The sequence below is a fragment of the Bos taurus genome, chromosome 1 (genome assembly GCF_002263795.3).
Source record: "Bos taurus isolate L1 Dominette 01449 registration number 42190680 breed Hereford chromosome 1, ARS-UCD2.0, whole genome shotgun sequence".
NCBI lineage: Eukaryota > Metazoa > Chordata > Mammalia > Artiodactyla > Bovidae > Bos > Bos taurus.
In genome coordinates, this window is record NC_037328.1 from 113,678,915 (window position 1) to 113,703,423 (window position 24,509).

The following is a 24,509-nucleotide window of genomic DNA, read 5'->3' on the forward strand; positions in this document are numbered from 1 at the left end:
AATAAAAATCCTTTCTTTTTAAGCTAAATTACTGAGCTGGGTTTTGCACCTGTCTCTCTTAATTGCTGAAAAAGACACAAATGGAGATGACATGACTGATGGCTTTTATCCATTGCATCTCCTGAGTTGGGACAAAAGAGCCACCTCCTGTCAAAGTCCTTTGCCAAGTTTTAGACAGATTATTTAAAAAGGTCTGACTTGAATACTGTTTTGACTTTGACTGCAATGATCACATTGGCCACTAGACAGAGCTGTTTGTCTTAATTTTGAACACTACAGAGTAGCATTTTCAAGAGAAGTAGAAGCAATGAAAAGAGAAAACTATAAATAATAATTAATATGTTTTATGAGGCAGGTACTCAAGCACACACTTAGTGCCCTTTTCTCTGCTGGTAGTACATAATTTCCAGATTGTTCTGTCATTATCATTCAGGAGGCCGCAACTCAGTTTTCAAACTTCCACTCATCACCAGGAAGATTTCAATAGCTAATAAAGAATAATCAGCATGTATTATGCAATTTGTTCCTTCTTTTATAGTACAGTGGCTAAAGTCACAGTGACATCCTAAATCCTGAACTTTTTCTGGAAACTTCTTGGGAATTTATTCTCTGCTCTTTCCTATGAAAACTGTTTATTATTTTATAAGCATACATTTTAGAATTATAATGGTTCATATTATTGTACATATTATCAATTTTACTCACATAAAATATATTGAAGAATTGAAAATCCTGCCATTCACAAAGCACTGAGCCCAATTCACAAAGCACTGAATTCTGGGGTTTGGTTAGAATTACAGCGTCAAGGGGTTCTGCTGAGGAAGGCCCTAAACAGAGAACCCAGAAGCAGGCCCTTAACCTGTATGGGTGTGTGTGTGTTAGTTGCTCAGTCTTGTCTGACTCTTTGCCACCCCATGGACTGTAGTCCGCTAGGCTTCTCTGTCCATGGAATTCTCCAGGCAAGAATACTGAAGTGGATTGCCATTCCCTACTCCACTTAATCTGTATACATGTCAGTACTTTTTACTTTGTGAAGTATACAACCCCATGTGACCCCAAACAAAAATTCTCAAATGTGATCTCTGTCACAAGTTACATTTGTTAGAAATGCAGATTCTCTAGCCCCATCTCAGCCATACTGAATCAAACATTCTAGGGAAGAGACCCTGTAGTCTGTGTTTTAATAAGACTTTCAGGTGATTCTGATGTAAGTTAATATTTGAGATCTGTTGATATAGAGAAATAGCTTTCAAATGAAAGAGAGAAATCCAATTACTAAAAAATAAATTTGGTGAAAAGGAAATAACATATGAAGCAGCAAAAAACACCCAAGAAGCTGTAATAAATGATCTCAAGATATAAGAGGATGTTCTGAAAGATAGATTCTAGAAATTAAATACATGATAAATATTTAATACAAATAATTAAATTTATTAAAATAGATTATATACAAAATAAAATAAAGTTTAATTAAAATAAAAATTCAAAGAAGGCTTTGAAGATAAAGTTGCAAAAAGTATCTATAAAGCTTTAAAAAACATGAGATGAAAAATTGGAAAGAGTAGATACAAAATTTAAAGGATAATAAAAGACCCTTAGAATCTACTTATAGGAGTTCTGCAGACACATATGGAAAATTTCTCAGAGTTGAAATGTGTGAGTTCCTCAATTGAAAAAGCCCACACGGTGTGTAGCCCATAAGAAAAACCCACAATAAGGCACATTAATATGAAAGTTTATAACACCTGGTGAAAAAGAAGATCCTAAGAGTTTGAGAGAAAAGTCAAAAGTCACATAGAAAGAAAAAGAAAATCAGAATAGCATCTGAATTTGCACAAGCAACACTGGAGTTAGAAAACTAAATAGAGCAAAATCTTAAAAAGTTGAAATGAAAATAAATTTTAGTCAAAATACTGTACCCATCTGTTAAGAATGTGCAATTTTTCAGGCATGTGACAGCTGACAAAATTAATCTCACCCTGTTTTCTTTCTTGTGATGCAGCTGAACTAAACGCTCCAACAAAGTAAGCAAATAAATCAAGAAATAGGAAAATATGGGATTAGGAAATAGTGGATCCAACAGGAAAATGACTAAGGATATTCTAGGATAATAACTATGCAGCCAGCCTGGAAAAGGACCTGTCAGACTAGAACAGAAAGTTGGAGTGGGGTTTCTAAGGAAAAAAAAATTGTATTATTTGATCATCTGGAAAATATCAAGAAGCATTGGAAAGATCTATCACATTAGTGATAGATCATATTGAAAACTAAGCAGATTAAAAATGAAGCTATTACTAACTTTAGGAGAAAACAGGAAGTTAATATAAGAGAGAAAACATAACGCACATGGTATTGTGGTTAGCTCAGGAATGAACAGTATTTGTTCCATCATACACATGTAAATGCTCACTTCCATTTTAACCACAAATTACCAAAAAAAGAGAAGAAAAAAGAAACTGACAGACTATATGATGAAAAACATTAGAATTAAATGAAATTAAATAAAAAAAGGTTTAAAAAATAATTTGCATTAATTTTATACCATTCAGTGGTTCCATATTCAGATATTGAACTCAACCAACTTCAGTTGGGAGTCAGTAAAGAACCTAGTTGAAATGGACAAAAGGTCTCAAATAGGCCCAGGATTACAGTGACTCTTAGAGGGTGGTCCCTGCACCAGAAGCACTTACACCATCTGGAAACTTGCTAGAGATGCAAATATGGGGGCCCATTCAAGATCTACTGAATCAGAACTTCCAGGCTTGGGTGCCCAGGAATAAAAAGTCTTGTAGGGGATTCTGATACATGCTAAAGTTTGAAAAATACAGACTTGTGAAAACTCGTTCTCATCTGGGGCTGCAAAACACTGTTTAGAGTTGATCAGGGTTTCTAAATTGTTAAGGAAACAAAAGAAAACAAATTTAGGTACCAAGAACTTGATTACACTTTACTAGCGTTTTCTCTGCAAGTTAGCTCATCTTATTCTCCATTAGTCTACTTCTTATTTGATATCTGATTTATAATTTGGGGAGTAAATGTTAACCTTTGCTAGGTGAAAAATTGAGTACATTGCCTTGAGATTATCTAATGATTATTTGTCAATCCTTTGTCTAGATATACAAGATATACAAGACCTCAAACAGAATCCCTAATGTAATTATTCTGAGTATCCACACCACTGTATGACTTACGCCACTTTGAACAGTCCAGGGTTGCTGACCTCTTCTTGAGGTATATTGATTGACCGTCTTATTGGCTGACTTGCAGGGAACCAGGCACATGCCTCATCAGTGAGAGCAGCTTTGGAATTCTGTAGGTTGTTCTCTTACAGAAGAGTTTGGCTCCGTTTATCTAAGAAAGTTGAAATTTTGCTAACAGTTTTGACTTATATAATAATATCATGCTGTTAATATAGTTGTGGTACTGAGCAAATGATCCCAAACTGAATTCATAAGCTTTTCTGTGCAAACCTTCCCCATCTCTCATACTTCCAGACTAGTAATTAGAACCACCATCTGACTGGTTGGTCAGGCTACAGACATGGGGACTGCCCACTAATTCATTCAATAAAAATTGAGTGCTTACTACATCCTGGGTATTCTAGGAACTGGGGATACAATAATGAACAAAACAAGACAAAAACTCCTTCCTTCACGGAGCTTACATTCTAAGTGATAACCAAAATATTATTTCTAGTAACAAAACAATAAGTAAATTACTCTATACCATAAATCAAAAAGTGATGGGTAATAAGAAAACTTGGGATACTGTCACAGAGGTTGGAATGTTTAGTAGGATGACGATGAGAAACCTCATTGAAAAGGTGATATTTAAAAAAAGACTTGAAGAAGGCAGGGGTATGAGCCATACTGGTATCTGGGCAGAGCGAAAACAAAAATTTTAAGGTAAGTTCATGCCTGGAATGTTTGAGAAGTGAAGTGAAGTGAAGTTGCTCAGTCGTGTCCGACTCTTTGCGACCCCATGGACTATAGCTTACAAGGCTCCTCTGTCCATGGAATTTTCCAGGTAAGAGTACTGGAGTGGGTTGCCATTTCCTCCTCCAGGAGAGAATGTTTGAGAAGATCAGGATATTGGAGTGGGTGAGGTAGAGTGAGCTGGCAGGAAGGCAGGAGGGGTGAATCCATTGAGGCAACAGGGCTAGGGTAGGGATGTGGTGTATAGACTTTTTCATCCTTGTGGCCCACTGTGAAGATTTTAGCTTTCATTCTGCATGAGATGGAAGCCACTGCAGGGTTCTGAGCTGAGGAGTGACATGACCTGACTCATCTGTTGAAAGAGATGAATTCCTATCTCTTTCACTGCCCCAGCCAACTGCCATTGACAATCAAGTCTATTTCCTCTCTATTTCTCAAATCTGTCCTATCTTTTTTTCCCCCCATCATCACTGTCAGCACACTAGTCCAGGAAGCCTTAATTTCCTACTTGAATCATCTCAATAGCTTCTTAGATTTCTTGCCTCTGTTTTCTTCCCTCAAATTCATTCTCCACAATGTATCCAGAGTAACCTCTGAAAATTTCATTGATTTACGCCTGTTGTTAAAGCTGTCAATAGCCTTGTTTCTCCTGTAAATAAATTCTAAACTCAACATGACTTTCCATGGTCTGTTTCCCAATCTCTAGCTTCATGTATCCTCTTGTCTCCTTCATAGGATACACATATAAACTTCGTTTATAAACTGCCCATATAAACTTCGTTCCTTGACAACATGATGTTCTCCTGTTTCTGAAACTTCACAGATTGTTATTACACAGAGACTTCCCTGATTTTAAAATTTGGATTGGTTTACCTTGGGTGTTTGCTCTTACATCACCCTCTACTTTCCTTCCACTGAATTTGCCATTCCATATTCCCATTGTTTCATTATCTCTTTCCCCATTCTGCCCTGTGGCTTGGTGAGGACTCTCTGTCTTGCTCATTTTATCTCCGGTGCACTGTTTGTTACATACAGAAAATCAGAGGTGAATGGAGAATGGATGCCAAAACTTCCTGATGGATGAGAACATTTTAAGGCCATTAATAAACTCCTTTTTGTTATAGCCAAGAGAGACTCAAATATTTGTTGTATGCATGAAAGAAGGAATAAATGAATGAAAGACCTTTCTCGATCCTTTGTGTTCTTCTTATTTCCACCATTGTCCAAATGCGCCTCAGTAATATGTTGTGTGGGCTCCCACTGGTCATATACATATATGGAGCAGGTAATGGCTCACACAGTGTAACCTGGTGGTTTTGCAAGCAGTCCTCACCAGGAATCCTTCCCGACCTCAGCCCTGGAGGCACTGATATGAGCAGCACTGATTCTGGCCACCTTTGGACATGTGATCAACTTCAGAAGACTCAAACAGCAATGACCTAAGTGGTGGGCAGCAGAAACAGTGACTTTAGGGGAGGCTGATAGTTTCCACACACAAAGAAGAAGCTTGATAATGGGTTCCAACTATAGTGCCATTTCCTTTTTTTTTTTTAAGTTTGAATTCAGCAGAAGCCTCAGCATTGAGTGGATACTGAGATTTGTTCATGAGTACATCTAGAAGACCCTTAGATCTAGCAATAGGTGGGCAGTTTTGGAGAACTTGAGATTCCTCAGTTATTACTAGATGGGCATGCATGATTTCTGTCTTTGCCATTAACTTGTTGGAACTCAAAAGTTTTATTCTCAGCCTGCTGTGACCTAGAGAAACATAGGTTACCATCTTATAGTACCGTTGGACTCCCCAGCAAATCATCAACCTAAAAAAAGGAAAGCTAAATGTATTAAAACTTGCTGTAGCAAGGGAGACCACCACCTTACCAATCCCAGCAGTGTCTCAGAATATGGAAGTCAGAAGTTGTCTAATTTTAGGGCTTTGGGGTCTGAGCTCAAAGTAGTTTTGAGGTAGGTCTTTCAAGACGAAGACCTGATCTGGACTGGGCAGCGTTTGTAATGTACTAGTTTGGAATTAGTAGACCCTATGACACAAGGGTCTTGAAATAAGCCTTCATGAGGAAACTTTGTATGATAAGCAAGTATTTGCCAAGGTGAGAAGACTCTTGTTTCCATTAATTATCTGTGGGAAATTTCCTGAAGCAAACAGTGCATTTTTTTTTAATTGGTTTATAGCTTTATCTTTCCCAGGCAAAGTTTCCTGGAAAAAACAACTAATTCATGTTGACAGAGCTGATCTATATTCTTCTTTTTTTATTTTTTGGTGACAAACAGTCTTTTCATTGTTTGCTGGAAAATACTATTGAATGTACTGATTAGTGCTATATATGACATAGGAGTATAACTTAAATGAAATGATAAATATTGTACATAAAGACAGTGCCCACTCCTCTGAACACTACATTTAATGGAATGAAGTCTCTTATTAAATGAGAATTTAAAAGCTACAATCATAAAATAAAGTGTTCTCAGCAAAGAACTTTAAAATTCTTTAGTTGTGACATCTAGTTTGTCTCTCTTGTTAGGAATGGTGGGGCCCAGCGAAAACTTAGCCAACAAAAAGCCAGCACTCTCAGGACCTCTTCCCAGGAAGCATGCTGCTGGTGCCCGAGACAGGCCGGCGCCCTGGCTTCCCTGGAGCCCTCAGGCCCACTCTGACCATTAGTCCCTGTCCTGGGGCTAGTTTGAGGCGACCAGGAAGAAGATCATGTAGGAGGAAGCTTCTGTGAAGACCCCTTGTACTGCACCAACTCAATAGATAAGAACACCTAGCATTTTTGATGTGTATCTGTCACTCTCAGCAAACACTGAAAAGTGGTTGACAACAAAAACACAATATTGGGAACAAAAGCCATTTTCTTTTCTATACAGTATAGAGACACCATTTATTCCTTTCAGCTATGTGTTCACAAAGATGCTCTAAAAGAGGCTGCTCCTATTATACTGCCAGGCAGGCAGGCCAGGATCGAAGGTAACAAAACTCCAGCTTCAACTCCTAGTTCAAATGAGTTAAAAAAATACAAATTTATTAGAGAGTCAAAATCAGTCTCTATGATGTACATGGCAACATAGTCAAGTGCTGCAACAATATTCACTTTCCAAGGTCAACTTGGAACATAGCCACATTTTCCTCCAAACTGAGAAAGCTCTGTGTGGAGAAGAACACAAGATTAACACCGTCACCTCCTCTCCAAACACTGTCAGGGATCAGAAAACTCATCACAAATAACAAATGCAAAAAAATAAAAATAAACAAAGCACATCTTAATATATACACAGCAACAAAGGAAGACTACTCTCCTTCTGGGTTTCCTTGGCTCTCACTCAATCAAGGATTAGCCAACAATTTCCTAACCTAAGACATTAGTCTCAACATCAAAGAAAATTTTCTTGTCCAAGATGTTTTTCTAAATGATATTTCACAGTGGTCCAGATTGCTTACTTAAGATTAAACTACTAATGCACAGAGGACATCCTCTGAGCTCAAGTATGAGTAATACTAATATTCTCAGATTTTTCTAGACTTCAGTTCAGTTCAGTTCAGTTGCTCAGTCTTATTTGACTCTTTGTGATCCCATGAATCGCAGCACGCCAGGCCTCCCTGTCCATCACCAACTCCTGGAGTTCACTCAGACTCACGTCCATCGAGTCAGTGATGCCATCCAGCCATCTCATCCTCTGTCGTCCCCTTCTCCTCCTGCCCCCAATCCCTCCCAGCATCAGAGTCTTTTCCAATGAATCAACTCTTCGCATGAGGTGGCCAAAGTACTGGAGTTTCAGCTTTAGCATCATTCCTTCCAAAGAAATCCCAGGGCTGATCTCCTTCAGAAAGGACTGGTTGGATCTCCTTGCAGTCTAGACTTCACAGATCCACAAGTGTTTTATCAGACTATCCATTTAAGGAATCGTAAGTCAACAGTAATAAACCAACTCTACATTTTTCTTACCCTGTTTATCAAAGAACACCGTGCTCCAATAGGAATGAAGCCTAGTTCAATGGGTATCTTATTCCCTTCAACTCTGCATAATAAATGTCACTGTTTAGTCTCTGTCTTTGACTCTTGTATGACCCACCTAAAGAAAATCTTGTATAAAAGTGGAAAACAGCAAACCCCAGCAGGAGCAGTGGTATTAGTGCTCAAGTAGACTTTATGGGAATAACTGTAATTGCTTATGGGACTGTTTACAGCCTTGCTAGAAACCTTAGTCCTCTTGAAACCCTAGATGAAAAAATTTGAATTATGTAAACATAAGAGGGGATTTCATGGATAAAGGTCTAGTTTATGTGTAAGGTTCTGGTCCCTGGACAGATGTGCAGCTAGCCCAAATTAACTGGCCATGTTTCCATTTTAAACACGTCCATTATTCTTCCCCCACCATAATATTACCAAATTCTTCCATCCTTCATGTCACTGGTGAGCCCTCTCATTGCTGCTTCTATTTCTTTTGGCTGTTCTACTGCACATACAAGCTTCATCATGTTCCCACTTGAATATGTAGGGAATTTCCATTTCTCACAGAACATCAGCTCCCTAGAAACCATCAACTTGGAACCATTTCTAATTAGTAAAGGCACAATTCTCCTTTATAAAGGAAACCAAAAGTGATGTTTGGAAGTTGAACAAACATCTTGTGTGCTAAGTCACTTCAGTTGTGTCCAAGTATTTATGACCCTGTGGACTGTAGCCCTCAGGCTCCTCTGTCCATGGGATTCTCCAGGGAAGGATACTGGAGAGGGTTGCCCTGCCCGCCCCAGGGATGGAGTGTGCTTCTCTTACATCTCCAGCATTGGCAGGCGGGTTCTTTATCACTAATGCCACCTTGGAAGCCCAAACAAGCATCTTTGGTATTCCTAAAAAGTGAATACTGTACGTGCTACCAAAACCTAAGGGTGTTTACCCTATCTAAAGAGTATATGGATTATGTACAAGCATGAATATGGTATTTTAGGACATATTTCCAATTTTCCACTATACAATTTGGATGGAAGTGTTAGTCAGTAACACAGGACAAGCTAAAAGTGTGAACACCACCCTCCTGGCTTGTTTTCCGCCCAAACTTCCACTAGCTTCCAGTGAATCCTGTCCCAGGGTAATCACTCAGCAAACCTGCAGAGCTGCTCAGAGATAGAACAGTGGGCTTCACCTCCATGAATCCAGCAGCCAGCATTCAGCAGGTAAATGCTGTGTGGGGATGCACCCAGAAAAGACTTAACAGCAGTTCAGTTCAGTCGCTCAGTTGTGTCTGACTCTTTGCGACCCCATGGACTGCAGCACACCAGGCCTCCTTGTCCATCACCAACTCCTAGAGTTTACCCAAATTCATGTCCATTTAGTCAGTGGTGCTATCCAACCATCTCATCCTCTGTCATCCCCTCTTCCTCCAGCCTTCAATCTTTCCCAGCATCAGGGTCTTTTCCAATGAGTCAGTTCTTTGCATCAGGTGGCCAAAGTATTGGAGTTTCAGATTCAACATCAGTCCTTCTAATGAATATTCAGGACTGATTTCCTTTAGGATGGACTGGTTGGATCTCCTTGCAGTCCAACACCACAGTTCAAAAGCATCAGTTCTTTGGCACTCAGTTTTCCTTATAGTCCAACTCTCACATTCACACATGACTACTGGAAAAACCATAACCTTGACCAGATGGACCTTTTTGGCAAAGTAATGTCTCTGCTTTTTAATATGCTGTCTAGGTTGGTCATAACTTTTCTTCTAAGGAGTAAGCGTCTTTTAATTTCATGGCGGCAGTCACCATCTGCAATGATTTTGGACACCCCAAAATAAAGTCAGCCACATTTCCACTCTTTCCCCATCTATTTGCCATGAAGTGATGGTACCAGATGCCATGATGTTAGTTTTCTGAATGTTGAGCTTTAAGCCAACTTTTTCACTTTCCTCTTTCACTTTCATCAAGAGGCTCTTCAGTTCTTCTTTGCTTTGTGCCATAAGGGTGGTATCATCTGCATATCTGAGGTTATTGATATTTCTCCCAGCAATCTTGATTCCAGCTTGTGCTTCATCCAGCCCAGGGTTTCTCATGATTTACTCTGCATATAAGTTAAATAAACAGGGTAACAATATACAGCCTTGACGTACTTCTTTCCTGATTTGGAACCAGTTTGTTGTTCCATATCCAGTTCTAACTGTTGCTTCCTGACCTGCATACATATTTCTTAGGAAGCAGGTCAGGTGGTCTGATATTCCCATCTCTTGAAAAATTTTCCAGTTTGTGGTGATCTACGCAGTCAAAGGCTTTGGCATAGTCAGTAAAGCAGAGATAGATGTTTTTCTGGAACTCTCTTGCCTTTTTGATAATCCAACAGATGTTGGCAATTTGATCTCTGGTTCCTCTGCCTTTTCTAAATCTAGCTTGAACATCTAGAAGTTCACTGTCCATGTACTGCTGAAGCCTGGCTTGGAGAATTTTGAGCATTACTTTGCTAGCGTGTCAGATGAGTGCAATTGTGCGGTAGTTTGAACATTCTTTGGCATTGCCTTTCTTTGGGATTGGAATGAAAATTGACCTTTTCCCATCCTGTGGCCACTGCTGTGTTTTCCAAATTTGCTGGCATATTGAGTGCAGCACTTTCATAGCATCATCTTTTAGGACTTGAAATAGCTCAACTGGAACTCCATCACCTCCACTAGCTTTGTTCGTAGTGATGCTTCCCAAGGCCCACTTGACTTCACATTTCAGGATGTCTGGCTCTAGGTGAGTGATCACATCATCATGATTATCTAGATCATGAAGATCTTTTTTATATAGTTCTTCTGTGTATTCTTGCCGCCTCTTCTTAGTACCTTCTGCTTCTGTTAGGTCCCTACCATTTCTGTCCTTTATTGAGCCCATCTTAGCAAGAAATGTTCCCTTGGTATCTCTAATTTTCTTGAAGAGATCTCTAGTCTTTCCCATTCTATTATTTTCCTCTATTTCTTTGCACTGATCACTAAAGAAGGCTTTCTTATCTCTCCTTGCTATTCTTTGGTACTCTGCATTCAAATGGGTATATCTTTCCTTTTCTCCTTTAGCTTCTTTTCTTTTCACAGTTATTTGTAATGCCTCCTCAAACAACCATTTTGCTTTTTTGCATTTCTTTTTCTTGGGGAAGGTCTTGATCTCCATCTCCTGTACAATGTCATGAACTTCTGTCTATAGCTCATCAGGCACTCTATCAGATCTAATCCCCTGAATCTGTTTCTCACTTCCACTGTATAATCTTAAGGGATTTTATTTAGGTCATACCTGAATGGTCTAGTGGTTTTTCCTACTTTCTTCATATGCACATAAATTCCTGGTTTTATAATATCTTCCCAGGAAGTCAGGAATAATTGGGTTTTTAGTTAAAGAAAATGAATCTATGCTCAAAATAATGTAATGCCTCAAAAAAGCAAAATCTATAAGGGGAAAACTACAGAAAAATACAGTTTAACAATCAATAGCTTACTTTGGTTAAATTGGCATAGTAAGTCAGTGCAATTTTGTAGTTAGAAGCACATCCTTTCACATTCTTAGAAATTAGAGTACTGTGATGTGAAACTGTTCACAGAGGGGATAGCCCTTTAGCCTTTTGTGACTTCAGAACTCAGAAAGATGAAGGTTAACCAGGATTTGATACTCAAGATAGTTACTTGCTCAACGCAGACTGGAGACAAACTCAGTCAGGAGACAGCTAAACATCTCATTTTTATTTACTTACAGAATTCTCAGAAAGTTCCTACTTGGACATCAGTGGTTTTCCACCTGGATGCACATCAGCATTATCTGAGAAGCTTAAAAAAATTATCAAACACCAGATCAATTAAACCTGGAGGTGCAGCCCAGAAATCAGTACTCTGTGTTTTACTAGATGATTTTGACTTGCAGCCAGACTACATTCCACTGATGTATCCTTTTCAGAAAGTTGTAGCATGAAGGCTATATCATATCTAGACAGTTTTTTTGTTTTTTCCAAATTTCACCAGTAAAAGAGATTTATAGAAAAAGACACAGTTGTGCTTCTTCTAAAGATGCAACTTACCATTTCAAAAGTGCTGGTCCTTGGGGGTTGTCTGGAGCACTGGTTGAAGAGGAGCAAGTCCTAGTCTTGGCAGAGCAGGCAACATTTCAGGCTTTGGCAGAAATGGAGAATGGCCAGACGCCCGTGAGTACCAGCATGATGCACACTGACACCAGATTTAATCCACAGTGAGTATTCATGAAGCTTGGGGCTGACACCAGCAGATAGGTGAGAATGACAAGAAGGGTGTACCACTTTTTCTTCTCACAGGCACTTCCAAAAACACGACGCTCTAGAACACGTGCAGCAATGTGCTCACCAGTGTCATGAAAGCTGAATTTCCGAAGCACTGGAGAGGGTCTCAAAGAATGCCTACTGTGCCTGGCCCCAGAGAATCAGACAGAGTATTTACAGAGGAAAATGCTCCACTCATGATTTCAAAGCCCACGCCAGAGACATAAGCCAGCAGTCCGTAGAGGGTGCTCTCACCTGGGTTTATCCTCTTCAAGCCCTCACTGGCTTAAAAAAAAAAAAGGTTTATAACATGCAAACCGGCACATTTCTTGCCTAAGGACAGACTAACACTCCAAAAATCAGCAGACATTTCCGCACTGGTCCATCTTTGATGTCAGTAATGACTGCTGTCATAAACCAAACAAGGGAGGAAAGCAGCAGAGACACCAACCAGAAGAAGTCTGCGATGAGGAGAAAGTTGATGCGCAGTGGTGGCCATGGTGAAGACGTAGAACTCGAGCACAGGTGCAAAGCCAAGTGCAGCCCAGAACAAGGCCGCCGTCATGGCAACCGTAGAAGCCTGCGGGCGGCGGGGGAGGTGTGTGTGGGGGGGATGGGTGGCTCAGCTGATCCGTATTCTTAATTAAGCCATATTAACACAGATGGTCTCAGCACTCATACCTTTTAATTGCTCTCACTCTTAAATACTTTGGGACGTTTATGCGTCCCAGTAGTTTCCAAGGACAGGTTCCAGAAAGGAGAGAGGATGCAGTTTTATAAAGCCTGACAATTGAAAGACGGAAGTATGGGCAGCGTTGAGAAAATGAGGGTAACAAAAATCAACTTACCTTTGTACAGTTTTGCTTGAGGTAAAGTTCTTGCTTCAGCCAACAGAATACTTAGTGAAACACAGGTTTGATCTTCCCTCCCAGAGAATCACTTGTAAAAATCAAGCACCGCTTTTTATTTTGATGTTTTAAATTGAGGTGTAGTAGATGTACAATATTAGGTAAGTTATAAGTATATACCTGGAGAAGGCAATGGCAGCCCACTCCAGTACTCTTGCCTGGAAAATCCCATGGATGGAGGAGCCTGGTAGCCTTCAGTCCATGGGGTCGCTGAGAGTTGGACAGGACTCAGCGACTTCCCTTTCACTTTTCACTTTGCTACATTGGAGAAGGAAATGGCAACCCACCCCAGTGTTCTTGCCTGGAGAATCCCAGAGACGGCAGAGCCTGGTGGGCTGCCGTCTATGGGGTCGCACAGAGTCGGACATGACTGAAGCGACTTAGCAGCAGCAGCAGCAGACGATATCAATTAATTCAAGGTCTGGAATGAGATGGAATTGGATATAAATCCTTACCCTAAAAACCTTTTAGTTTTATGATCTTAAGTTGCTACTTAGATGTGAAGAGCTAACTCACTGGAAAAGACTCTCATGCTGAGAAAGACTGAAGGCAGGAGGAGAAGGGGAGAATAGAGGATGAGATTGTTGGGTGGGATCACTGACTCAATGAACGTGAGTTTGAGCAAACTCTGGAAGCCAGTATGCTGCAGTCCATGGGATTGTAAAGAGTCTGACACGACTGAACAACTTAGTTGCAGCCTTAATTTCCCATATATAGATATTAGCTTCATTTTTTTTCACATAGACAATGGTGATCTTTTGTAGCCACTGGAAATAATTATGGTAAACAATAGTAGCAGTTATGTAAAACTGTCAGCCTAGTTCACAATGTGGACTCAGTAAATGTTAGATATAATTATTACTTTACTAAGTATAAAGTGTACTTTGGTGTTCATTTGAAGATGAGAAGCATAGAAACCTAGAATCAAAGAGTAGTAGAGTCCAGACAGACCATAGAGGTGTTCTGATTGGGCATCTTTATTTTACGGGAGAGGAAGCTGAAGACCAAAGTGAAGTGAAGTGAAGTGAAAGTCGCTCAGTCGTGTCCCACTCTTTGCTCCAGGCAAGAATACTGGAGTGGATACCCTTTCCCTTCTCCAGGGGATCTTCCCAACCCAGGGATCGTACCTAGGTCTCCTGCGTTGCAGGCAGATTCTTAAAGAGGGCAAGTAATACCCAGGGTGAAAACACCAGTTAGTGGAAAAGGCAGGCATCACGTTTCCATGGCTTGCCTTGCAGCCAACATGTGCCTGTGAAGGACAACTGTGGGAGACAAGCCTCTGGGCCTCTGGTTGATAGCCACTTGTACAGTCTTTTGTTCACTCTAGATGGTTAGAACCTGGTCTAATTTGCAGCATTTTCAGAGGAGAATTGAAAGCAGTCTGACATAATTTGACTCCTGGAGCTCAGATCTTTTAGTTTATTGGGCACAGTCTCATTACTTGGCAATAACTGATGTCTTTAGAGTGTGAAGTAAATATTTAAGATTTAAATAAGCCCTATGTGAATGCTAAGCTCCTCATTTGTTGACAGATTCTTCCCATACCCAGCAACTATTCCAGCAGCTTCTCTTGCCAAGGAAATACCAGATATTGTTGAAAGAAAAAAACAGCTGCAAATATAAAAAAACCTGGCTTTTTGAGGGGCTTTCCAAAATAAATGGTTGAAGAACCTAGAAAGTGATTTTACAGGGATGTAAAACAATCCTTTAAGCAATTTTAACTTTTAGTCTTAAAAATTTTATTCAGCACATCCTTTTGTATGAAGTACTGTAGGTAATTTAAAGACATGTTATTTTTTTGCCTTTGAGGTACTAACAATTTAGTAGGAAAAATAGCGTGTAAGTAAATTAATCAAAAGTTACATAATAAAATGCAAATCAAATAACATTTGAAGATGAACACTGGAGGGCATTGGTAGGCAGAGCCTGACGAATTACCAAATGAATGGTGCAGGGGATGTTTGTTCATTTTGCTTTCCCCCTTCTTTCAGGACACTGCCTGATTCTGGTCTAGGATTCATCTTTCCCTTGCAATCTTGGGGCTCTGTAACTACAGGAGCTCTGCATTTCTGTAGCCCAGATGTGATCTTGTGAACCAGGTCATACCCACCAGCCTGTCTTCTAGAGTGACTCAAGGATTGAAATTGTGGATAAAATTGTTATCCTCTTTGGCTGACAATTGCTGATCTCTGCTGAGCCATGAATCTCCAGCCTTCTAGTCAATTCTCATGGGTTAGCTGGGATTAAACTCCTTTTCTTCATGGGTTCACTAGATTTGGTGTATATGGTAATGGCAGCTTGAAGGGAAAGGAGTTGCCACTTTGCATATATGTGTCAGGGAAAAGAGAAGGTGATATTTGAGTGGGACCTAGAAAAGGGGTGGGGGTAAGTAAGTAAGGATTTTCAGTTTGGGGACACCCTATTATTTCTAATTCTAGACCACTATCAGAGCAATTTCTGTAGTTTGTGAACTAATTAGAAAGCTGTTCACAAATCTTGAGAATTCAATGCTTTGCTAAGTGCAAACCCAGGGCAGTAGAGTTGGAAAATACTTCAGGACTGGTTAGGTTAAAAAATGGAAAAGACTGGGTTACAGGTGTCACTATTGTAATACAATTGAGATGAGGTTTATTTCTACTCTCAGAATCACTGTAGTGGTCTCTTCTCACTATGTGTAAGTCTCTGTTTCTTATTTTGCTTCTATGATAATCCACATCTAAGAGAATAAATTCATTCTGTAGCTTATCAAGATTCAGTAAAATCTAATCTATACTTTCTTCACTGAACAGAGTATTTGAAAAATCATATTCTCTCTCATTCAACAATTGTTGTTAATATTTGAAACCAGATATGGTGCTTGTAAAGAGCTCTCAGACACTACTGAATGTAATTCCCCAAATTCACTTTGCATGCAAAACTGTTGTATAGTTTGATTAAATAATGTCTGTGAAATTCTGTCTGGAGATACAAATGCTTCCTAAGCCAGGAAGAGACAAATACCAATATTCTGCGCTAGAATTTGGTCCAATTTCACTCCAAAAAAACAATTTTGCTGTTAACAAAATGGAAATGTTCTGAAGAACTGGGAAAAGGAAAAGGGAGAGATTAGTAAGGTCCAGCTCCCCCCTTTCTCTTCTAAATGTATCATTTTATTTTTCTAAACTAAGCTCTTCCTAAATTCCAGAAGAGAAAAACATTTTTTCGAAAGCGTGATTTTTGAAGGGAAAATAGGTGCATTTTGTGCTTCTGCTTGTGGGATTAAAATACTTCCTACCTCGATTTTTATAGCAAACTGGTAATGCCCACATTTGAATTTCTGGCAAACCTTAGAACATAACACTATACTTGGTTTGCTTTTATTCCTCACTGGATGGACAGATTTTTAAAACATGAGGTAAATCAAGTGGGAAGATTAAAATCAGATGGTTCTGCATAGACTATCAGTAATGAGGGTAAAACTGGCATTCTTCCATCTGCTTATTTGATTATACATTTGTACTTATTTTTAAAGGCTAAAGTAGAGGAGTTGGAAAGTGTTACTGAAGTCCACAATGGAAAACCTTTCCTAGTCATGTTCATAGTGAATTCTGAATCTTTAAAATGCAATGGCCAGACCGTGTTGGGATATATGATCAAGTAGGCTTTTCTTTCCTCAAGGACTTTATTTAAAAATGTATGTGGCAGAGGCTTCTCATTTAGCATATCTAAGGGAGCTCTTTGGGAATTTTACCATTGTTTTCTTGTGTTGCCATGGGAATGTCCATTTTTATATCTTCAGAGAGATACTGTTTTTCAGTGCAGTAGAGCAGAGAGAAAGTGGGCCTTAAATTTAGGAAACAGTGTGTTCTACCCTGGCCTTAACTCCTTATGAGCTGTACCACTGTAGGTAAATGATTCAAGCTCTCCAAGCCTCAGGTTTTTGTTTTTTAAATGAAATTAATTTTTATTCTGAAGGGTTATTCTAAGAATTAAAAGTGATGAGTGCATCAGAAGATGTTTACTATGTAATAGTATTATTATACTGATGTGATTGTGAAAAGGCATCTTAACACGCATTTCCTGCCTGACTCCAGGCTTGCATCTCTCTTAGACAGCTTTCAGTCTTTGTCAGCTCAGTCTCTGGATATATTGGTGATATAAAATCAAAAAATATACTAGAGAAGGAAGTGATCTGACATGTAAGGATAAAGGGCTGAAATAGAGAGTTGCCGTTTTATTTCAAATTGCTGAGAATGTTGGAGGTGCAGATGGCAACTTGGGTGAGTGTCAGAAAGAGTTTGGTGTTTGTTGAGGTGGGGCCCTAGCGCAGTGCTGTCCAGCAGAACTTTCTGCAGTTACGGAATTGTTCTCTACTTGAAATGTCAAACAACTTCACCAATAGCAACATGTGACTGTTGAGTACACGAATGTGGATTGTGTGAACTGAGGAACTTCTATATCTCATTTAATTTAATTCATTTAAATTTAAATAGCCATATATGGCTAGTGGCTACTTTATTGGACAGCACAATGCCAGAAACTCTAGGGGATATGAGAGACTGAGGAAAGAAAGGTAAGGAGAGCAGGTTTTAACAAGTATTGTCATGAATTGTGAATCAGATCCTTAGTATTTCTTGAGAGATGTAACCAAAAAATTGAAAATTCATTTGAAAGTAGTTCTGAGAGCCAGATTACACATAAATATAGATAGAGATATAGATATATAGCTATGACTCACAGCAGAGGATAGGACACATGGGGCCCTGACTACATGGCTACATATGGGTAGTAATAAAAATTTCCTTTCATTAACATGATAACTGAGGGTTTTTATAGATGTAAAGCTCATAAGGAAAGAGGTTATTTATATAAACTTTTTTTATTTTGAATACACAGCCATACCCATACTTCTCATCTAGAACTCAAACTGTTATATAAATAAGTCTAAATATTTGATATAGAAAATTAGAGCTAATTATCTATGGACTTCCTATTATGTAGCAGGATTTGTTTTCTCAAATGATGATGACAACTGCCAGCACTTCCAGGACCATTTTATCTCTAGGAGCCCAACGGATGAGTCTTGAAAGCTCATGAACCTTCATAAATGCATAATATTGTGTGTGTGTGTTTTGGGGGTGAAGAATCTATATTCATTTTGTATTAGATATTTATCCTTTTAAATTTCCCTCATATTCCTGGGAAATGACAGCATTGTTCACTTTTCATTGCTGAACCTAAAAATACCAGACAGATGCAGAGCTGGAGTTGTGAACACTGGTCCCTTTATCACTGGATTGGAGATGAAAACATGAGGGGAGGGGTACGTGGGGAGCACTCTGCTGGTGGTGGCAGGCATAGCAAGAGTCAGTCCTGACGTCATAGAGGATGTCAGAGAGGCCCCAGGGCTGTCCTTACTGGCATGGATACTGCAGAAAGATTTTGGATGGAGTTTCTGTTTGTCTAATCCCAAAGCTAAACCCAGAAATTCTGTGAGCTACCCAATATCCACTTACTGAATCAATATTTCACTTAAAAACACTTAAAGTTGGCAGAATAGACTTTTGTTACTTGTAACTAGACTCCAACTGATACAGATACTCAAAAGGGTCTGTAACCCTAAAACGATTAAGGATTATCTCATAAAACTGCATTTATTATTGACCACCACAAATGATACAATGAAGACAGAATCACAAAAATCCAGAGCTGGAGAAAAGGTGTATTCTTTCAATGACAGCTACCATTTTTTCAAGAATATAAACTGCATTAAAATGTTGACAGAAAAAAAGAACAGTGGTAAGGCTTGCCTATATGCCTTTAATTTGTAAAGGAGAATACCAAACTTCCAAATGATCTCCATTATGGTGAAGACCTTAGTTATGAAAGAACCTATTCTATCTAAAGGCTTATAATGCCAGGAGTCTGGTACATGCCTTCTGCCCAAATACGTGAATCCAGTGACACTCAGCATTCTCTATCATCCACTTTCTCTCCCCAGAGTTGATCAGCAATGTTTCCAGTCAATTCTATGACATCCTATCTAAAAATTCAAAGTATTCAAATATACTTTGAATTCAAAGATCAAAATCAAAGATTCATATATTAATCTCAGCCTACAGACTTGTAGAAATCAATACAAATATATAGATTAACTCTTGGAAATTGATATGAAATAAGTGGATTATGAAAGTACAATTTTCCTCTGCATATTTTAATGGGAGTTCAGTGAAACGAAGATTGTGCTAGAATTTTAATGATGCTGGATAGTTTTATCTTGGGGCTAAAAGTCCAATATACAATCCCTTCTTTACGAACAGAATAATGGGGTTTTATTAAAGCAAATATATTCTTCCATCACTTGCTCTATGTTTATAGAATGTCACTGAATAGTCAACATATAAATCAGGAAAGGAATAATGAGCATTCCTTTCTTTTCACATAATGAAAGTTCTCAGTTGCCACATACTTCTTGTTTAATTATGAATAAATTCAGAGATGTGTGCTATATTTATAATTAAATCCATTCTGCATTCATGTTCTCACACATATTATAAACTAAAGTCTCTTAATATTCTCATTATCTCCCAGAATAGTAAAGAAGAACCTCATGAAACTTGGAAAATGATTTTCTGTCTTTAAAAATTTGTTGTGAAAATTTCAAAATGTACAAATAAGTAGAGTCAACGGTCCTGTGTGCCCTTGTATTGATTACACAGCTTTTGTGATTGCCAATAGTCAGTGGTATTTGTTTCATCTCTTTTTCCCATCCTGGCCACCTTACCCTGCCTTTTCTTCTTTTTGGCTGGAGTAGTTTATAATAAATATGAAATATGATGTCATTTTACTTCTCAATATTTTAATATTAATTTGCAAAAATTTTGGATATTTTCTAATATTGCCACAATGGCAATTTTATGCTTAAAATTAATAAGTAATTCCCTAATATTATTTAATACCCACCCCATATTCAACTTTCACTGATTTTCTTCAAAATGTCTTTTTATAGTTTGTTTAAATTAGGATCTAAACAAGACAGTTCATTTGTTGTTTATGGCTATTATTTATCTTAAGCCTCCTTCCCCCCATCTCCCTCGCATTCATCTTATTTTTTTCAGGCCATCGGCATACTGAAGAAATATGACCCACTTCCTGGATTTGACTATTGCTTCTTTGTGGTGCAGTTTAACTTCTTTGTCATATTCTGTAGACTTAAATTTAGATCTAAAGTCAGATTCCAATTTTTTTTGACCAAAACTCTTCTTAAGTGGCATGTGTACTTCATTTGCCCATAATGTGCCACTTTTATGATACTAAAATTAATTCATGACTTTCACGTGATGACACTCTGATCTTTTCAGCATATCCCTTAATAAGTTTGGCATCTATTGATGACCATTCTCTGAATCAAATTTTTATAAAATGTGATTCTACTGAAACTCCAGTACTTTGGCCACCTCATGCGAAGAGTTGACTCATTGGAAAAGACTCTGATGCTGGGAGGGATTGGGGGCAGGAGGAGAAGGGGACGACAGAGGATGAGATGGCTGGATGGCATCACTGACTTGATGGACGTGAGTCTGAGTGAACTTCGGGAGTTGGTGATGGACAGGGAGGCCTGGCGTGCTGCAATTCATGGGGTTGCAAAGAGTCGGACATGACTGAGCGACTGATCTGATCTGATCTGATCTGATTCCTTTTGTAGTTGTTAGCTAGGATTTTCCTTACAGAAAATTTCCCCTCATCCATCAATGCTTTGTTGTTATTCTGCTAGTTCATTTCAAAAAGGCCTGATTATTTTTAATGATCACTCTTCAGAGGTAAAAGCTGGAGTCAGAAGGTGATTCTGTGATGCAACACCAATCTCCCTGCAGGACCGAGACACTCACTAACCCAGCTGTGGGGGAGTTTGGATGCTGCCAGATCACAGTTGAACCCGTCTTAGTAATATCCTCAGTGGAGGACTTGTCTTACTCAAGGCCTTGCTGGGGACAGCCAGACTCAATGACTGGTCACTGGTTTGGGGAGTGAGCAATGTCTTGACCTATTCTCCCTAAATTATGACAAATCTAAAAGACCATTCCAGCTCCCACACAAAATACCTAAACACAAGGATAAACTAAACTTTTTATCATGTTGAAGAAGAGTTATGGTGATTCCAACAAATGGCTTATTTGAAATTTCCTATAGTACTAATCACACAATAGAATGTTTGCTTACAATGCATTATGCTCTGTTGTATTGATTTGGTAATAACAAGTGCATGAGCTAAATCATAATTAAACTGGAAGGAAAGTGATCTGTAGTACATAATTGATAAGATAAAGTAATAAGAAAGTAATCTTACATATGAAGGAGTGTATAATGATGCATGTACAAAAGAATCACTCCTTTCAACACTGTTTATTTGTATTTCTTTATCATAAATATGAATATTGTTTATTATGTTATATTTGGTTTAGTGCAGCACTCTTTTGATAATAATATGGCATTCTACTAGGTGGAATTCTCTATTTACAAGCATATCTATATTTTTAATAATAAATGTAAAATTAATGTTAGGAAGGATGTGAATTTGAGTCTTCATAGACAAGTTAGCATTATTGGCAATGTCATTTTAATTCCAAGAACCCCCTACTTTTTTGTCCTTCCATTATAATTGGCAATAATATAGGGCAATTGTTTCTAAAGTCCTTCATAGACCAGGTTCATCCACCCCTCCAACTGTACCAATTTCTACCATGGTGAGAAGTAGGACAAAACAAGAAACAGACAAAAATAGGTGGCACTTCTGCTTCAGTCAGAGCAGTTCCACTTTTTACTTGTTTATATATGAGCATTTCACTCAAGCTTTCATTTTAAAAAATGTTCCTGTGCTAACATCATTGTGAAAACTATTAATAAAGGGTATAGGCACTATAAGACATATTTAAATAAACAAAACATACAATTGTATGGATGTGAGAGTTGGACTGTGAAGAAAGCTGAGCACCGAAGAATTGATGCTTTTGAAGTGTGGTGTTGGAGAAGACTCTTGAGAGTCCCTTGGACTGCAAGGAGATCCAACCAGTCCATTCTGAAGGAGATCAGCCCTGGGATTTCTTTGGAAGGAATGATGCTGAAGCTGAAACTCCAGTACTTTGGCCACCTCATGCGAAGAGTTGACTCATTGGAAAAGACCCTGATGCTGGGAGGGATTGGGGGCAGGAGAAGGGGACAACAGAGGGTGAGATGGCTGGATGGCATCACTGACTTGATGGACATGAGTATGAGTGAACTCCGGGAGTCGGTGATGGACAGGGAGGCCTGGCGTGCTGCGATTCATGGGGTCGCAAAGAGTCGGACACGACTGAGCAACTGAACTGAACTGAACTGAACCATTGATTGACTCAGAAAATATTGAAGGTTTAAAAGATTTTCTATCTTTCTACCTTCTGTACTGCAAAAATGCATGTATATCTCATGTTTGCTGGAACTCTGTTGAATTTCACCTTGAGCCTTATTAGAAAATTAATAGTCCCTTTTTCTCTGGTCAAAATGGTTCTGTGAATATGGTGCAGTGCAATCATACTCAATTGTATATTAAAGGAAAATCAGTATTTTCATAAAAATATCTCAATAAACTTGCACCTTGCATTGTTTGCTCTCATTAACACTGGTCCCATCAGTGAGCACACAACTCTATTGCATGCCAAAGTTTTTTATCTTTTAATTTATTCAATGACTCAGGGGTTTTAAGATATGAATTGGCTCTCTGTTGTCAATAAGACTGGGGGCAATTTTAGATAATGCAGTAGGAAATAAAGCAATAGGTAGATACATTTGCTGTAGCTTAAGTAATATCAACAGTGGGGAAAACAATAAGAATCACTGAAGGGATGAATAAGATAATAAGGTGTACCTGTGGAGCTGAGAAATAGCTTCCTTTCCAGACAATTTATTCTTGTTCAGACTAGTATAGTTTAAAAGTATATACAATTTTTCTTAAGAAAATCTACTAAGAAAATGTATGGGCATGAATTACACTGCCTGCTTCCTACTGCATTGTTTAGCCATATCCTCTGCCCTGGAAGGAAGGACCACCAGCCCCTTCCTCACCTGTTTTGCTTCCTTTACATGTGCCCTCTGTGTACTCTCGGCCATTCTCATGACTTCAGAGCCTCTATTCAATGACATTCTCTATTGACTAGCATTTCTATATCATTATTAGTGAAATGTATAATTAATGTTAGGAAGCAGGAGCAAAATCAAAATCAAGCTGGAAATCGTGACTTCAAATCTTAGGTTTAGCCAAGATGTTTCCCCAGCTCAAGATGCATTTACTCAACTGTTCATAGGACACTTCTCCAGAATTCCTGCAAGCAATTCATTTTTGTCATGTCCCAAACAGAACTTACAATTTTTTTTCCAGAAACTAGCTCTTTCATTCCTTCCCCAAGCAAGCATTTACTGAATATTTAATGTATTCCAGGCTTTGTCTTAAGAGTGCCAACCATCCAGAGGTACAGAATAGTGAGGAAAATAATACACAAAATGATAACTATAATGTTATTGGTAATGCAAAATTAGTTACAGGATGGGATGTGTGATCTTGGACACTCTGCATGACCTGTCTGTGTCTCAGTTTATCTGTAAAATGGAGCCAATAGAACCTTCTCAGAGACTGAATGTGAAGATTAATTCAGGCACTGTATATGAAGGGCACAGACCACACTAAGCATTCAGTAAGTATTAGCTATTGTGATTATTATTATTAGTTACATCATACAGAAACTGCAAACTAAGCCTTAAACATAATGCTTAATGGTGAAATATTAGTTATTCTACCATTATTATTATTTAATATTTTTCTGGGAGTACTTGCAAATGCAATTAAATAGGAAGAAGATGAAATATAAAAATGAGAAGGAAAGAAGCGAATGACAATTATTTGTAGATGATTTGACTACTGTCTTTTTCAGCTCAGGCTGTCATAACAAACTACCATAGATGGGGTGCCTTAGCAATAGAAATTACTTTTCTGATGATTCTGGAGGTTGAAAGTAAGAGATCAGGGTTCTAGTGTGGTGGAGTTCTGGTGAGAACTTGCAGATGGCCTGGCTGGTAAATGGCCACTTTCCTGCTGTGTCCTCACAAGGCTGAGAGACTAAGGAATCTCTGCAGTATCTCTTCCTATAAGGACACTAATCTCGTCACGAGATTAGTCATGACCTCATCTAAACCTAATTACCTCCCAAAGGGCCCACCTCCACATAGCATCACATCGGTAGTGAGGGTTTCAACATATGAATCTGAGGGGAATACAATTCAGTCCATAACTATTGTATATAGGGAAATTCCAAATAATCAGATGATCAAAGAATAGAAGCAATAGGTAAGAACTTTCTAAAGTAGCTGACTACAATATTAAATGCAAAAGGCAATAGTTGTACAATATATAA

At 38.6% G+C, this 24,509-nt stretch overlaps 1 pseudogene; it reads right to left on the bottom strand.

Moving 5' to 3' along the window:
* Positions 1 to 11,634: 11,634 nt before the first annotated feature.
* Positions 11,635 to 12,746, bottom strand: LOC783160 (gamma-secretase subunit APH-1B-like; annotated as a pseudogene).
* Positions 12,747 to 24,509: the final 11,763 nt, after the last annotated feature.